Consider the following 18,970-nt stretch of genomic DNA (forward strand, 5'->3'; position numbering starts at 1 on the left):
AATAATTGTATTTTTACATTTTAATGTAGTAATTTTGTAGTATTTTTAAATTTTAGTTGTGTGTGTATATGTGTGTGTAGATTTGTATTAATTTAATTTCAGTTTTAGTACATTAAACTAAATTAAAATGAGAAATGCTGCCTTGCCAGCTAGCTGAATTAAAAAGTTTATATATTAATACCCTAAGGGCCCTATTTTAACGATCTGAAACGCAAGTGTCAAAGCGCAAAGCGCAAGTAACTTTGTGGGCGGGTCTCGGCGCTGTTGCTATTTTCCCGGCGGGATAAAAGGCTCTTGCGCCCGGCGCAAATCTAAAATGGGTTGGTCTGAAGTAGCTTCATTATTCATAGGTGTGGTTTGGGCGTAACGTGAAATAAACCAATCAGAGCGTCATCCAACATTCCCTTTAAAAGCAGGTGCGCAAGTTCCATTATGGATTGCTATTATTGTGGCGTATTTACCAGGCGCACGCCAGGAGCGGTTCACAGCCGAGGAGACTGATGTTCTTGTAAGAGCAGTGAAAGACAGAGAAGTTGTGTTGTATGGGGATGGGAGAAACCCACCCAAAATAGCGTCGGTTAAACAGGCGTGGGAGGAAATAGCCACAATTGTTTCATCGATTTTTTTTTTCCTGGTTCTTGACGGACAAACCAATTTGTCAGATGTCCTTATATACATATATGACCTCAAACAGGTCTGATCCTTAATTACTACAATTAGCCTGAATAATTTGTAAGCTAGATTTATGCCTATTTTTTCACATCTTCGTGGCACACCACAATGATTTCCGTCATCTCATGTGTTAATATTTTTTTTAAGTGTAACAATTTATAATTTGCAAAAATAACTGTTGCATCTGTGTAGATTACATGAACAAAGTGTATGCGCGTTGTGCACGCTATACATTATGGTCAAGCATGCGCCCTTAAAATAGCAGAATGAACAACGCGCAACGCGCCACTGACTTTAGACTAGGTTTTTTCTGGTCAGTGGCGCAATTGTTTAATGGAACAGCAAAATAGCACCAGGGATTGTTTGCGCCGGAACACGCCTCTTTTTTTGCGCTGAACCGCCCAGGGAGCGCAAGTTCATTCGCTAGTTTAGCGACGTGCTTCTGTGGAGGGAAAAGCGCGCTTTGCGCGGGTGCAAAATAGGAATGACACATGCGTCGGTGTACAAAGTCAATTGCGCTGGGTGCAAGATAGGGCCCTTAGTGTGTGTGTGTGTGTGTATATATATATATATATATATATATATATATATATATATATATATATATATATATATATAATGTTTTAATTTTGATAATATATAATGTTTTTCAGTTAATTTTTATTTCAAGAAACAAGTAATTTTTTTAAGACTCCCACACTTACCTGTTGTAAGTATTAGTGTATATTCTGAGTGAAGTTGCCATCCCTGATCTCTCAGTGGAAGAAGTCCTTCCAGAGCCGTGATGTTGTCTTGGCTGTGGGTTTTCTGTTCCTCAGACGGCGCTGAGCAGCAGCTGTCTAATGCACCACACAAACTCCCCTCCAATCATTTATTTAGCACCAGAATCAAAGCACGCTGAATGTGATTTTATTATCCTGGAAAGGACAGCGTGTGCAGTGCAGCCGCTCCGTAATGAGAGGAGTAAAAATGACTTCATGTGATGCTCATTTCTGGCTGCTGTACACACAACAGAAATGAAGGTAACACCCAGAACACAGACTGAAAGAGCAGATAACTAGATTCTGACAGACACACATGACTGTCCTGACTGTGTGTTCTCTGGGGTGCTTTTAGTGGACTTTAATGTGGTTACTAGCCCCCAAAAATGACCATAAAATAAGCTTCCAATGCAGGACCACAAACAGTGGTCAAAATTTCAGGTCAAAATGAGTAAAAAAAAAAAAAAAAAAAGCACCAGAAGACTAGGGAGTGTCAATGGACTTTATTAAAAACAATTAAAACCTTATAATATGAAATAAAACAAAGATTTTATAAATTTGCATATTCTAAAAAAATTGAATTAAAAATGTATGTAAATAAATAAGCGTCACTTTTTACCATTTCGAACAGAAATGCTCAAACTTTTGAATATGAAGGGCCAAAAATCTTTTATTTATTTTTTTACATTCCAATGCATATGTTAATAAAGAAATGTGCTTTGTTTTTGTTTTCTTATTTTTATTATATATATATATATAATTTTTTTTTATTATTATTTTTTTTTTTCAATGTGGAAAAAAATACTACTTTTTATGTCTCTCAATTAATTTAAAGGGGTCATATGATGCGATTTAAATTTTTCCTTTCTCTTTGGAGTGTAACAAGCTCTTGGTGCACAAAGAAGATCAGTAAAGTTGCAAAGACTAAAGTCTCAAACCTAAAAAGATATTCTTTATAAAAGTTAAGTCTCGTCCACACCCCGCTAAAATGGCTCGTTTAAACACGTGTCTGTGGAAACAAATGGAATGTAAACAGAAATAAAAAATAATTAGAAGAATGTTGCATGAATGAGCATAAATTAATTTACTTATAAATTAATTATTAGCGATTGCTGATCAAATTGTCAGTCTTTGAGAGATAATATTTATTAGGCTTTACTTTTTCAAACTTTTACAAGATTGTATGAGTGCCATGAATATTTATTTGAATATTTACCAGGAATTAGCCTGTTGTGTCAGAATCCTGTAGGTTTAATGCAGTAAGGGGGCAGAGGTCACCTTTGAGAGGACACCTGCAGCATGCTTCAGGTTCTGCACAAAGGTGTCCTCCATCTCCATGGCAACAGCGCAGTGGCCCGCCCCCACCGGCACCCTCCCGCCTTCAAGTGGATCCTGGAGAGAAACATTAGCAGGAATTACTCTCAGCAGAGGTAAAACATCTTCAGATCGCTTGCAAATTCGCAGCTGATGGAGAAAACGAGGTTCCCGTGGAGGACGTGAGCATTAGATCAGCCATGTGGGGCAGACGCAAGCCTCCAGGGAGCATGTTTCAGCACATCTCTGACGATCTTACTGAGTAACAGCAGGAACCTTCCTGTTTTGTCCATGCAGTGTTTCCTGTCAGCTTTAGTGTGCAGTGAACAGGAGGCTGGTTTTATGCTTTACATAATAAGAATGAAGATTAGAACGATGAATAGGAATCAGACTCATGAAACACTGCATCCCTGTTATACGTTTTTTTTTTGTCACAAAAAAAAAAAAAGACAAAGCAATAAAAGTGATCTTTTCCATGTGATAATTTCTTGCAATTCTGAGAATAAAACTCATGATGACAAGATATAAACATAGAATTGTAACTTGCTATTTTGAAAAAAAAAAATACTACTACTAATAATAATAATAAAATAAAAAATAAATATATATATATATATATATACACACACACACACACACACACACACACACACACACACACTTCCAATTCATAGTCTATATCTTACAATTGATTTTTCTCTGAATTTGAAATTAATTTCTCACAATTGTTTGTTTCTGTTAATTGCAACTTTTTATCTCCAAATTCTGACCTCACGATTCAGATTTTATTTAAAAAAAAAAAAATCTCAGAATTGCAATTTGTCTTTTTGAGTTTGTACAGTATGTCACTATTCTGAAAAAAAATAATAATCTGAATTGTGAGATATAAAGTCAGAATTGCAAGATGTAAAATTGCAATTGTAAGAAAAAAAGTCTGAATTATAAATCACAAGTACATTTTTAGCAATAATAAAAAAGAATTGCAAGAGTTTATATTTCACACTTCAAATTTTGGTTTGTTTAAAATATGTCATTGCAGATTTTCATTTCACAAATTGATTTTTTTCTTTAAAATTGCAAGTTTAAATGTCAGAAATATGAGTGTATGAAAAATGTCAGAATTCAGATTTATTTATGTTTTTCAATCTCACAATGTCCGTTTTTTTTTTTTTTTTCGTTTTTTTTTCCTCACAATTCTGGGAAAAGACTCAAAATTACTCTTTTTATATCGTAGCAAAACGGGCTTCCACACTTGCGTCCAGGAACGGCACCCAATCCCAGATCTCCTGGAGGACAGAATCACACAGCAAATAACACATTAGAAACCTGCATTTCCTCAAGTTCTCATGACATCACAGGCCACTGTCAGTGACACACTGAGCTTGTTATCAGCTTCTGAAACATCTTCAAACCAGAAGAAATAAATAAACCCAACATAGCATTTCACAGCATATCACTTCACAATACATTTGAGGTTTTCTAACTTTTCTTTATGACCATATTTATTAATTAATTCCTACTCGTATGTTTGTTTGTGTACGTTTCTTTAATGCTCGAAAAAAACGGCTAGAGGATGTAGGTGTTTATGAAATAAAAACCCTAAAGATAGATAGCACACCCAAGACTGAAATTATGGTTGATCCACAAAACCGTTTGAATGAGGTCTGCATTTAAAGTGGTGCAGGAGAAAAACAGAAATGTCTGCCTTGAAAACACTGAAATGGTGATTTAGTCTGGCACAACGAGTCTTACATCAGAGCAGAATTGCATCACATGGGTTCATGCCTCCCCTGTGAGTAGAGAAAGGTGGGATCTATTCCATTAAGCAGATCTATTTGCATAAAAAGCACCATTCTATCTGTGACCAATGAACTCAGAGTTATTCTGTTCCTGTCTGTGACAAACACCCTCAGAGACCTTCATCTGCGAGCAGACAGCTTACAGGTTATCTATCTATCTATCTATCTATCTATAGTATCTGTCTGAGTTTAGATTAGGAGAAACGGTGGTCCTGAGACCAGTCTTCCCGTATGTTTGAAGATAATAACAATGAGCAATGAAGGAAGCGCTGTAAGTGCAAATGCTTTCTGCTTGGCTGGCGTATACGCCTCATGCATGATGTATTGACAGAATTCATGAATGGAAACCCAGCCAGGATCTCACAGAAGTGCATGCACATATACTATATACACCTCCACCCTCGTCATGTGTGCCATGATCTGATGTCTTTTTATATTAACCCTCTATGGTTCGGTGTTCCCATTTGTTAACATATCATTCCCTTCGCTATCTTGCCATTAAAAACACTTATATTGCATTGTTGAAATTAAAGTGCTGTCTTAATGCTTCCAATAATATACCGTTTATTCAATAATATACATTATTTTTCCCAGGGTCACCCTTTCCCGGAAAGACACATAGTGAAGTGCTCTTCACTTTGCGCTGTTAAACTTTATCTAATAGTTTTACAGTAACTCGAGAAAACATGAGTGCCATATTGTGTTAGGCAGCTGTTAAGAAATTGTATAGCCTCATTTATATTACTACAGCTATATTTATGTATTAACTATATTGTATGCAAGTGTCAAAATTTTCTTTTATATACGTGTTTATAAGAAATATCAAATCATAAAAGAAACATGAGCTTTACAAAAAGTTTACAAACACTGATTTGTCCAAATATATTTACATACATTTTCATTTTAATATTGATGCTATATTTGCAACATCTAAAAATTATTTTGCATATATTTAGACACCTGCTGTGGTATATTAGTATGATCATTTAAAAGATGATCTCTGAATTCAAACTTTATTTAGTTTCCTATTCAGCTACACAGTGTATGGTTATAAATATTTACGAATTATTATTTTACACCTACTGTATTTTATTTTTATACTCATTGGGACGGAAGGTGATGTAATCATGTGTGAGTGTATTGTATATTATTCCATGTTTACGGTAAATATTCAATGCAACAGCCGCATGGAGGTCAGGTAAGGTTAATGAACCACCTGGGCTCAACGATGCTCATGGAAAATAAAAACTGCAGGACAATCGGAGAAGACCAGCACATTATAAGCAGCAATGACTAAAAGTCAACAGTAGTTGCATCTCTCTATCTTCAATAAGACAATTACTCCGTAATGCATCCACGTCAAACGTCCATTAGAAGTGAGTTAAGTACTTCCTGTCAGCGTTTATCCACAGGGAGTTCATTAGAATCCACTCTAAGAGCATTATATGTCATTATGTCTGCAAGTTGTTTTGAAAATGTGTTTTTATGATTGCGAGTCATTACCTGTGTAGCATACTAAAAGTAAGAAATACTATTTCTGCAGTATGTAGGAAAAACGGCAGAAATAATAATAAACTTGCCATCCCTTTTAAACATTTTATACAATCTAGACAAAATGGGGACTTTATATGTTATAAACTTATATCGTCATCTACTGTATGTTAAAATATATATATATGCAATATGTAATATTTGTGCAATGAATGTAATATATATTACATTTATGGCCATATCACTCTTAAAGGGGGGGTGAAATGCTCGTTTTCACTCAATATCCTGTTAATCTTGAGTACCTATAGAGTAGTACTGCATCCTTCATAACTCCAAAAAGTCTTTAATTTTATTATATTTATAAGAGAAAGATAGTCTGTACCGATTTTTCCCGGAAAAACACGAGCGCCTAGAGGCGTGACGTGTGGGCGGAGCTAAAGAATCACGAGCGCCAGTAGGCTTTTGAGTTGAGAGCATGTGGAAGCTGTGACACAGATCCAGAGGCTGAAATTTAACAAGAGCAGCATCAGCAAAGGCGGTATGATATGTGGTATGTACTGAAACTGTATATATTTGCTTAGCGGTTTTGGAAAATGACTAAGTTCCACTTTATGTCGTCTTTTTTTTTTTTTTTTTTTTTTTTTTTAAGCTGTACATGTGGAAAGTGCAGTTTGATGACAACATCGCATGTTGTTTACTTGATGTGTTCAGTTTTACTCACCGCATGTGGTTCCAACACACAATCGTGACCCTTTTCCGTTGGGACTGCATTATCCTTAAGAAATAAACGATGTGCAATCCGAAATGCAGGGAACAAACACAAACACTTGCACAACTCCGTTGATGCTCTGTAAAAATAAACTCCATCCACTGGTCCCTTAATGCTGTTTCTCTTTTGGTAATCTGTGCAGGGTTGTCTTGCCCTGGCAACCAAAAACACACTTCTTTTGTGACTTTTCGCGACGCTCTCGCTCTGATCAGCGAAGTCTGTTGTGCTCTCAGTGCTCTGCTATACGGGAGCGCGCTCTTCCCGCAGACGCGCCCTCAGGACCCATATAAGGAAATTCCGCTCCATCTAACGTCACACAGAGCCATACTCGAAAAAAAACTTTCCCAAACTTGTGACAAACCGGAAGAGGTTTTTTTGGAACAGAAATACTCCTTCAAACGTACAACTTAATTTTTGAAACTTTGTCCATGTTTAGCATGGGAATCCAACTCTTTAACAGTGTAAAAAACTCAGTATGCATGAAATAGCATTTCACCCCCCCTTTAATATAGGACAATACGTCAAATAATACATTTCTGTATGGGATATACCATTTAGAAGAACAAATTACAAGGCAGTGTATACTGTGCAGTGTTCAATGAATAGCAAAGCAGTATGTAGAAGTAGATGGTGGATGTCTGATGCACACAAACCCCCCTAGAGAAGAAAGCTGGAACTGCCGTGAGAAAGCAGGGGTCACTGGAGCAGGAAATTGAAAGTGGGACCGTTTAGACCTCTCAGGTCTGAGCCCTAACAAGCCTGCTTTAGCTATGACAGCCAGACGCTGCTGCACTTATCAGTCCAATCTCCAGGAAGCACTTTCATCAGCCTATACTTCAGCTCAGACAGATGTTTACCGCACCTCTGCAGGAGAACGACAGGGATGAATAGAAAGCAGAAGTCTGTGCATTGCTGGAATGTAGTTTCCTTAATGGGAGTTGTCAAAAAAAAAAAAAAAAAAAAGAGAAAAAAAATGCCCTGCTCTGCATTTTAAAACATAATGTTTAAAAACCAGCCATAATCTCAATCTCTCTTCTCTCCCATATGAGGAAACTACACACCAGCACCTCGAGAAACAACGTCTCCCTCACTCTCAAACCCGGTTTCTAAAAACACCCTGGTCTCCACCAAATAATTGAACATCACTTTTAATTATTTCTTAACACGGACCTGGAAATGAGTCGCTATATGTCATCCTTCCTTTACTTTTCCAGTTCATCAAAACTAGGATGACTAAGAAAAGTCAAAAAAAGCCATGCTTGCTAAATAGATCCACAAAACTACACGCACTCCAGCGCACTGCATCAGTTCTATCTGGAATCAGGTAGTCTAAATTAATACCACACAAGCCTACATAACCGGCATCAATACGAAATCAAACCTCAACATCTCGGGAAAGTTATAAAGATCCCGGACGAGCCCCCATTTAATGTTACATCCCCTGTGGTTCGTAAAGGGGTATGGGGAATAACATTTAACTGTCAGGGTTTGACTTCGGTCCATTACGAGTGTAAGCAATGAAAAACAGAGCACTGAAGACAAACAACAAGTGTTTATTTACGATGTTATTGTAGGAAAGCTTATATACAAAAACAACTGACAGTAATATTTACATAAATAGTAACAAAAAGGAAAAAAGATAAGAAAACCCCAGTCAACTAGGGAAAAGGAAGGAGGGAATTGGGTGGCAATAAAACAAAAGAAATAATCAAAACATAACCCTGTAACTCGTTCAGTTCTAGACTAACTAAAGAAAAAGGAAAGAAAAGAATATCTTCAGTATCTGAAAATACTCTACAGTATATGTTACTCTCACTAGTTCAAACAAAAGTAAAGCAGGTGACGCACGTCCCTTAACTTGTGTATATAACAAAAGTTCACTGCAGGATGTAAAAGTGTATATCACGTGATATTCTTACCTTTCATTTCCTTCCCTCCCCTTTTGTATACATACATAAATGTCCAAACAAAAGATGTTTATATGATCAAACTGAGCTTTTTGATAATGCACACAAATAAATACAAAAACAACTTAACCGACAATGTACAAAGTTAGCATCAAGCATCGCAAAAAAATCACAATAACAAAAAGAATAGCAACAGACAACGAGCAAGGCCTCTTGCATTGTCAGCATCTTCCTTTTATGGATCCCTTTAATCGCCAGGCAGAATGAATCAGATGACGTCATCACCTCCAACAATGATTGGCAGGAAACAGAACCAATGGCGTAGCACTAAGAAAGTGAGAATAAAAACAAACTTAAGAGAGAAAAGAAAAGGAAACACCACAAAACAGCTGTGACAGGAATAGTTCACCCAGAAAACAGAATGTTGTTCCAGACCTGTATGAGTCTGGCTGGCTGGCAGCCACTGACTTCCATTGTATTTTTCTCCCCCTAATTTGGAAGTCAATGGCTACCAGCAACTGTTTGATTACACACATTCTTTAAAATATCTTTTTTTGTGTTCTACAGAAGAAAGAAACTGGAGGAACAACTTAAGGGTGAGTAAATTATTATTATTTTTTTCTTTTTCATTTTGGGGTGAACTATCCCTTTAAAACAAATTTTGGCCTTGTCTGGATGTTTACAACAGTCTGAAGCTCATAAGTCTTGTGTAGTTTGAATAGTTGGAGGGGATATAGTTTACAAGGATGTTTCGTGTGGTTTCTAGGGTCTTCTGTGTATTGGCACATTGTTCTGGGCTCCATTTCCCAAAAGCATTGCAAGCGCAAATACTAGATCATAGAAACCACTGCCACCAAAAGTCTTTACAATCTACTGAGGTTTACAGTGCTTTTGGAAAATGCAGTCATCGGAGGTTGCTAGGGTGTTGCTTGAGGGTTGCTATGGTATTGCTTGAGTGTTCTAAGTAATTAATAAATGTGAATCATTTTAAGTACTTTTATTTTACGATGACTTTTAAGTGACTTTTGCGTGTGTTTTCTCTATGATGTTTTCTTATTGGCTCTGGCTGTTTCCTCTTAGTACTTTTGTGACACTTTGTGACATGTGGTCTTGAGATGCAGCAGGTATGATGTTCAGAGAGGGTTGATGAGGAATAAGTTGAGAGAGAGATAGAGGTTTCTGGACATGACATTAAAAGGGCTATTGAGCACACAACATACGGCACAGACTATAATTCTTATGGATTTCTTAAGAGACACAGTGGTTTTTAATAGAGTATGAGGAGTTCTAGGAGTAGTAAACAAATGAAGTGTGTGGATTTGTATGCTTGGGGGAGAGGGAGGGAATTGGGTGAATTAGCCAGTAAACCTATTATCTGATCCACACTCCGGAGCAGATTGTGGCAGTAATGCACCAATTATGCTGGACGCCAACCGCCAGACCAGAGACTGGCCAACAGAGGTGCTGGGAAATGGCAGACTCTCACCTGTGCGAGTGCAATGGACAAAATTGTTATCTTGCACGCTGACTGTATAGGATTACCTGAAGTTTTTTGTGCAACAAGCGTGCATGGCTGGTCATTTCCTGAGATCAAAATACAATCATAATTAGGACATGATGAGATTGTTATGGAAACCCATGGGTACTCACCTACTGTATAAGTGAATCAAATTCATCGACCATTATTTTAGAGAAATGGCTCATTCTTAATCAGTGTAAATGGTGATTACCTGTGTGCTTTGGACTGCAGTGTTCCAGGTTTGATACGTTATAATTGTGCAATAATCCACTGTGACCCGCTATCCGGGAGGGCATTGTGTCGCCATAATAACCTGGCTCTGAAATGATGTTTTGGGTTCTGACAGGAGAAACGAGTGCTGGAATCTTATTAGCGTGTAGCCCTGGTGAGCATGTGCCTCCTAACAACAGCCAAACCCAAGCAGAATTACAAATCAAGCCAGAGCCCCGGACCCAGACTGAGCAGAATAGGAGAATAATAATATACCCGGCAACAATGAAATTAATCATAGGAGGAAATGGATTTGCTCTGTAGGGGTGGCAGTGAATGAGGGCCCGCATTTGATACATAGTAAATGTCACTACTGGAAAGAAAGTAATAGACCTATATCTTCATTATATATTGAGGACGGTTAAGAGCTTTGGGCTTGTGTCCTACTCAGTGAGCTTTTAGTTAACAATGCATGTCCTCATATTTCTGATATTAGAATGTACTTCAAATATTTTGGGCCCATTCAAGAGAAGCGAGTTGAAAGGAACTGCTTTAAATGCAAATGAAGTGAACATATCAGGACTCAGTAATGCACCACATATGCAGACCATGAAGGCCTGGCCATTTCATACAAGTTTGGATAAGATGCAGATTAAAAACAGATCAAAAAGGACATGATTAGTGCAAAGCTCACACGATTGATGTCTTTCATGGGAGGTCAATAGAGACCAATATTTTCCTCAGTATTTTGTAAAAAAAAAAAAAAAGTATACTCTGTACATTTAAAAGAGATATTCCTAATTTCTACATTATTTACCATTATTTCCATCGAAGAATGGTAAATAATGACAGAATCATAATATTTGAGTTAACAATTTCTTTAATCAAGTAAAATACAAAGCGATAAGCGTTTTATGCTGCACTTTTTAGCTGTATGCGTCAAATGTTAGACCTGTGTCAGCTCTGGAGATTGTGGGCCGGCTATCATGTTTAACATCCTGTTTAGCCAGCTCTCTTAAAGTCCCATGCATGCATTTTTCATCTTCTCACATGTACTGAGACTTCATTTAGTCAATTATTCATCAAGCCAACTTGCTATTCTCGGACATACGGTTATCCTGGAAGAAAGCCGCTATGTACAGAGCAATAAAAATGGATGATTCTCCGAAATTCATTGCTTTATATTTAAGTCTTTTGTTAGTTTGGAACAAAATTTGAATGTATTGCTCGTTGCTGCAATTTGGCAACAATACTATCCTTTTACGGAAATAATATCAGTTCTATTGTGTTTCACAAAAGTAACAGCTTACAAGCTTACAGGTTTGGAACAAAATGAGGGTGAGTAAAAAATTTCAAATCTTACATTTTGGAGAGAACTATTCCTTTTATCAAAATCAGGAAACAGGCAATCAACCCATATGCTTTAGGAAACACATATCAAGAAACAAGAACCCAAGAATGCATTCAAATAGCTGAGTTAGAGAGGGGCTTGAGCAGAAATCTGCACTTCCCAACTGATAGACACCATCCAGACATGGAAATGGTTACCTAGCGGGAGCAACTCAAAGCACTATATGTCAGAGATTTGGCTCTTTTATTGCCGCTTGCAGACATTCGGATAACGTACTCGATAAGCAGGCGAAACGTGGCACAGCGTGCCAGAAAAGTGAGTCTTCTTCCAGCTCCACAAGTGCTACAAGTCTCCTAGCGTCAACTTCATTATCTCTCGTGCAACAGGCGGTCACACTTATTCTAATGTATGCTACAGCTAAAGTAAGAGCTGTCACGGCCCAATAATGATGCTTTCACTAGATTCTGTCACTTCCACGAACCTGCAGCCTGGGTTCAATGTGCTTAACTGATCCAGATAGAAAATAATTACAGTCATTCATTCATAATGTCTCACCAAATGGAAAAGCACATTTGGTAACGCTAGTGACAAAAAGGAACCGGCGAGTTGGATGGAAAACAATTACTGGGAACATTTGAATTCGAGCTTATAGTTTCGCTCTGTATTCATACACCGAGGTCACGGCTGATCTGTCACCGGTGAGCGACAGAAGAAGACGGGAAAGTGGGAGGATTGTGGGGTATGAGAGACAGGAACGCAGTGACAAATGGAACAGAGCTTGAAAAACCTTTTTCTCTCGCGTTCTTCCTACGATTGAAAAAAATCACCGGGGAAAAGCATGTAAGATCAGGGCCTGTCTCACCCACACAGAGCTCTGTATTCTCTCAGCACAGAGTGATGGCACAATCAAACTCTTTAGATGCCTTCCCAGAGATAAAAATCACAGACCACACTGTCATGGGCCCTGTTTTACAGAAGCAAGGCCCACAGATTGCTTTTAATGATTTAATTATTACACAAGAAATCTGTCTTTTCCTTTATCTGGTCACTGTATTTTTTGGCATGCACATGTCAGTGTGCTTTCCTTCCCTTAAGAAGTTTAGAATCCCACTGACAGCAATTAATCGATCTTCAGGATGTTGTGTTGAGCAGTTGAAGATCAGCATCGTCCCTGGCAAGTCTGTCCACTAATTTGTGTTCAGAATATCATGAGTACATATTCTCAACTCGCCACTGCACACACACACACACACACACACACACAAATTTAAATGTATGTATTTGAATTGCATGTTTAAAAAATCCCTTTGGATTACACAGTTTTAACTTAAACCTACAGTACATACACCCACAAAAGATGTTTGGGAAGAGCGTGGGAAAGAAAAAGAAAGTGATACATACCATCAGAATGATTTTAAACCGATATTTCCAAGTAAAACTTTACAGTTGCTTTATTGTAATGAATATTGGTCAATCATACATAAATATAACATGTAGGATTGCGTAGTTTATTACTATAAGTGTTTGCATCTATTTGATCTTAATGAGAAGATGTGACCACCAAACTCAAGTCAGAAAGGTGAATGTAATCTCCACACAAAGGCCACTGTGTTCTCCCTGAACCCCAGAAAACCCTTGTTTCCAAGGAAGGGCTTTCTTCTGCTTATCTCTTGGGTCACTACGTCCCCTTGGACACCTACCTCCAAACTTTCTCCGGGTCTAAGAGGAATCTTTCAATCCCAGAGGACACACAGTCATCCTCCAGCACTCTTAAGACTTATCTCACATTCACCACTGCATTTAAATTCCCTGAGTTAAACCCAATAAAATCCTCCTAGGTAACATGTCCTTTTCACCTGCATTTGAGTCTGTGCTTATTCCTCCCAGAAGCACAAAGTGTTAAGCATCCGCACATATACAGTAGTATTCAAGATTTGCAGTGCTAGGTTTGAATAACAAATAGTGAATAATACCATGCCATCTCATACTGGATGTCTTAGAACCGATTGTGTTGCAACAGGTTTAAATGATTTTTGGGTGTGAATTAGGCCAAGTTTAATGAATAGCAACTTCATTCCAATTCCAAATTTTGGGTGTGTGATTCTATGCCTGAAAAACTATAATAATGGGCACATGTTCTTTCTGAAAAATTATGGCATGCATTTTTGGGGGGTGAACCATTCCTTTATTAACCAACACATAATTCTGAATATTTGTTAATTGGTTTGTATTAAGGTTATATGTATTTTTCCTCCCACAGTATCACTGTTTCTGGTCTGGTTGGGGCATGCTGACATTACATCATTTCTTAAATAGCTGAATTTTCCCCAGAATATAAAGTTCCCGATATATATGGCATAGAAATGTATAATGCAGTTTACATCTCTTAAAGCTACAGTTTTGTTAGGACTTTTCAGAGTAAAGTCATATTGCAGGTAAGCGATGGAAATGACAGAAGCAGCCAATCAGAAAGCAGCATGTCAGTCCAGATCTCGTCTGATTGGCTGAGTGGGAGCGGAAGACCAAAGTCAGGATGCAAATAAATCATAAGCTCATGAATATTAATTATATCATTCTCACGTTGTTCTGCAACACTTCTTCAGTGTCGAATCACATTACAGCATTAATATTAATGAGCCATGGTTTAACCTTTGGAGAGTTCACAGGTAGGATGATCTCAAAGGAGTTTCTCAGTCAACACACAACAAAGCATCTGTATTTGAAAGCTGATATAAACAGCACCTGAAGGTTTAGATGCACATCATATTCAGGTATGTGACCCCCATCTCACCCCTGCCTTTGTATTCATAGATACATACATTTATTCCTGACAGTAAACGAGTGAAGTGGGAGCCTGTGAAAGCATTAATGGTTACTTAAAACAAGAAAAGATAGCATGATGATGTGACTCCGCACATGTGGACTAATTTCTCCCTGTTCCCTATTCCTTATGCAAATGGAAGTGGAATGAATGAGCTTGGCCTGCAGTGTGAATTGAAACCGGACTGGTTGCTTCTCATTAAGATAACAGATAGCGTGACTCTTTCTGTGCCACACTGAACTAGTTTTATATGATTTTCTTACAGGAGAGCCACAGCAGGCCGCTAAGTGATGCCGTTCCACATATGTGTCTTCAGGGGACACTGCTGTAGAACGGCTCAGAGCTCAGAGACGTGAAGGTGTCAGTGTGAGAGATGAGGAGAAGTGCATATAGCTCACATCATAGGCTAGTGACAAATGGTCAAAAAGTGCTTTAGTTTTCGAGATACCCCTACCGGAGGTAGAACTAAACCCAACAATGTTTTTCCTCATCTCTAAGGTCTCCCATATATGAAATGGATTCTTGGCTAAAAATATTTTACTGCTAAGATTGTTAAATTAACAGATATTGTTATACACCACAGAACCAATAAAGGACTAAAATATAGCCTGTCCGTATGGGAGTTAAGGCATATAAACTAATGCTGATCAATCACACAAGCTCTGAGAGCTTTGAAACTTGACATGTTTGTAGTCAGGAAGTTGATTTAACTACTAGAAAAGACTGGATGTGAATATCTTGATGTATGGAATAAATAGACACATGTAAACACATATCTAAAATAAGCGGACATGCACAAATTTAATATCTATGCAGAATGTTTTCATTTACTTTGTGCTTGCTTTGCCTGGCATTATCATAGAAACACATATGATGGCTTGTTGGAAAGGTGGGGTTGTGCTGAATCCAGCAATACCAAATATGTAAATATATAATAAAAGAGAAGTGTTCTGTCACTCAATGTATGAGGTGTCCAAAATGAAAGAACACTGGACAAAATAGCCTCAAGTCCAAATCACATTATCAGTGGTGAGAAGAATGTTGACAAACTCATCGTTACTGCAAAGTAACTTAAATTAGGTAAGTGCTGATCTATATTTATGATACATTTAATAATGATACATTTCATAAGGCACAGTATACTATACAATTCATATAAAACACAGATCCAATTGAATCAGGTTAACATTGGAATGGAACACCTTTATTAAAATATCGTCACTGACAGGCAGAATCCTCGCATGTCCAAATTTTGTCTATTTCATATTTTTTCACAATTCAATGCTATTGGTCAAATCCCACGTGGTAAACAATCTAAAGTGTTGAAAATAGATTGAGAGCAAATCTCTTAACTCCATTGGACACTTCAACTGTCTGAAAATCCTCGTAACTCCACCTCTTCTTCACTCCGCGGCAGGAGCTTCCACGCCATTTTGTGTCCTCAGGATTTAAAGTCGCAACGATTGAGAAATCCTCATTGAGCAACACATAAAGCAAGCCTTAACTCTGATTTTATCTATTTTAAACTATGATATCAGTTATTGATGTATTTTAAATGTCTACTTATTACTAGGCAAGGCAAGGCAAGTTTATTTATATAGCACATTTCATACACAATGGTAATTCAAAGTGCTTTAAATAAAAATAAAGACAAGCAATTTTAAAACTTTTAAAATTATGAAAAAAACTACTTAACTAAAATGAATTTAAAAACAGTTAGAAAATGATTTTACATAAAAAAAGTGAAAATATAGTGCAATCAGTTCGGACATTGCACAGTGCTCATTTAATAAATGCACAACTAAACAGATGAGTTTTGAGTCTAGATTTAAATGTGACTAGTGTTTTAGCACATCTGATCTCTTCTGGAAGTTGATTCCAACTGCGGGCAGCATAGTAACTAAAGGAGGACTCCCCTTGTTTTGTGTGAACCCTTGGTATTTCTAACTGACTCGATCCTAATGATCTGAGTGCTCTGTTAGGTTTATATTCAGTGAGCATATCTGAAATATATTTCGGTCCTAGGTCATTTAGTGACTTATATATACGAGTAAAAGTACTTTAAAATCAATCCTAAATGTAACTGGAAGCCAGTGTAAGGACCTGAGGACTGGTGTGATTTGCTCAGATTTTCTGGTTCTAGTCAGAATCCTGGCAGCAGTGTTCTGGATGAGCTGCAGCTGTCTAATGGTTTTTTGGGAAGGCCGTTGAGGAGCACATTACAATAGTCCACCCTCCTGGTGATAAAGGCATGAACAAGTTTCTCCAAGTCTTGACTGGAAACAAAACCTCTAATTCTTGCAATGTTTTTTAGATGATAGTATGCTGATTTAGTTATTGCTTTGACATGATTACTGAAACTAAGGTCTGTCTCCAGAATCACACCAAGATTCCTGACTTGATTTTTACTTGTTTGACCCCTAGAGTCAAGGTATGCATTCACCTTGAACACTTCATCTTTGTTTCCAAATGCAATGACTTCAGTTTTTTCCTTGTTTAGCTGAAGAAAGCTCTGGCACATCCAACTATTAATTTTATCAATGCATTGGCAAAGGGAGTCAATAGGCGGATCTTTTGTGACGTCATTGTTTATGTTTGTCGCGTTGCATCATGGGAATCGTGTGGCAGGAAACACCGCTAGATACTTGTAATTTTATTTTATTTTTTATTTATCCTTTATTTAACCAGGAGAAGCCCATTGAGATTAAAAATCTCTTTTGCAAGGGAGACCTGGCCAAGATAGGCAGCTGAATTACATCACATCATTACATACGTACAAAGACACACACTCAAAAAACCATGAAAATAAAATATTAATTAATAGAAACAGTTTGAAAGCCAATTATGCACTTACAATGAAATCTCAATTAAAAACATTGACATGTGAGGGAGTCCAACTCAAAACATCTCATTCTTAACTTAAAAACACTCAAAGGAATCAATTTACTAACAATTTGATTGTTTTGCACGTTTGGAGGAGGATTTAAAGAAGAGGATGGTTCACTCTTGCTGTGTGGTCGATTGTACGGTTAGTTGGGGGCCTGATAAAAAGTTTTTTCGAATTCCCTCCGAAAACGATAGCGAAAAATGAAAGAAATGGTTGCGTGCAATTAGGCGATTGAACCTGGACATTCCGAAGAAAGCCTGCAGCTTCTGATCGAGTTTGTGAGGCACATTTTGTTCATGGTAAGTCTTAGTGACTATGTATTTATAGAAGATTGAATAAAAATAAATAAAACTGAGTCAAATCAACCGAGTCATATGTTTTCGCTTTCTGATTCAGGTGTCCCAAACCGCAATCCACAGCACCCAGACTATGTTCCTCACATCATTCTGTAGCTGTGCTTTGCTGCAAGCCTCACTAGTACATGCAGCATTTGTAAGTCCTATCCTGACAGCTGCTTCTACTTTAAACATTAAAGCTGCTACACGACTGCATGTTTCTCCAAGACTGGATTTGAAAGAAGGAGAAATGTGTAAGCTGTGATATACAATTTTTCACCATTAGTACAGACGCCATTGAAAGTCTCACTGAAAACAATTGAATTGGTACAACAGTCACTACATTTTCAGTAAATAAATAAGTAAATAAGAACACTGATCAATGAAGACTTACCCGGCTTTGCAGTCGCAGTGAGCAGTGATTATTTCGCCGTTCTCTTTGTCGAACACCCACGGGAGATGCGAATCATGCTGTGACTCTGCTTGGCCAGGTCTAACCTCTGCTTTTAGCACGATCACTGCTTTCTGTTTGGCAGAAAAGATCGGCCCAACTTTTCGAGAAACAAAATAATCATAGGCCTTCAGACTTTTGAAAGCCTTTAATCTTTCATGAGTGAAGGGTCCAGGGGTTTCTATTAAATAAGAATAAATGTCTCCCCAGCAGATTGGTGGCCAAGACACGGGCGAGTCGGACCAACATTTTTTGTCATCCCAGATCTCATATGGGCTTTGAATAGCTTCGATTTTGTCACCAATACAAATTTTGAGCTTCTCTCCAAACCTCCTCCGGTCTTCAGATGTTAAAGTGCTTATATATTAAGGATTTTGCCCGCTAAAGGCCTGTTCACACCAAGCACGATAACTATAAAGATAACGATAAAGATATAGTTCTAAAAATCGTTCTCAATATTAAAGAATAGCAGAGTCCACACCATAACTATAGCGATAAAGGCACAGAGAAACGATATCATTGGAATCACTTTCAGAATGATTTTCTCCCCCTGATGAATGATAAAACATTGCCAACCAATCAGAATCAATCCTGCTGTAATGAGCTCGAGAATTTAAAGCAGCAGACGTGCCGCGTCCACTTAAAATACACAGACAATATCGTTCGCTGGTGTGGACGCTAAT

Source organism: Carassius auratus, chromosome 31, assembly GCF_003368295.1.
Source record: "Carassius auratus strain Wakin chromosome 31, ASM336829v1, whole genome shotgun sequence".
Taxonomy (NCBI): domain Eukaryota; kingdom Metazoa; phylum Chordata; class Actinopteri; order Cypriniformes; family Cyprinidae; genus Carassius; species Carassius auratus.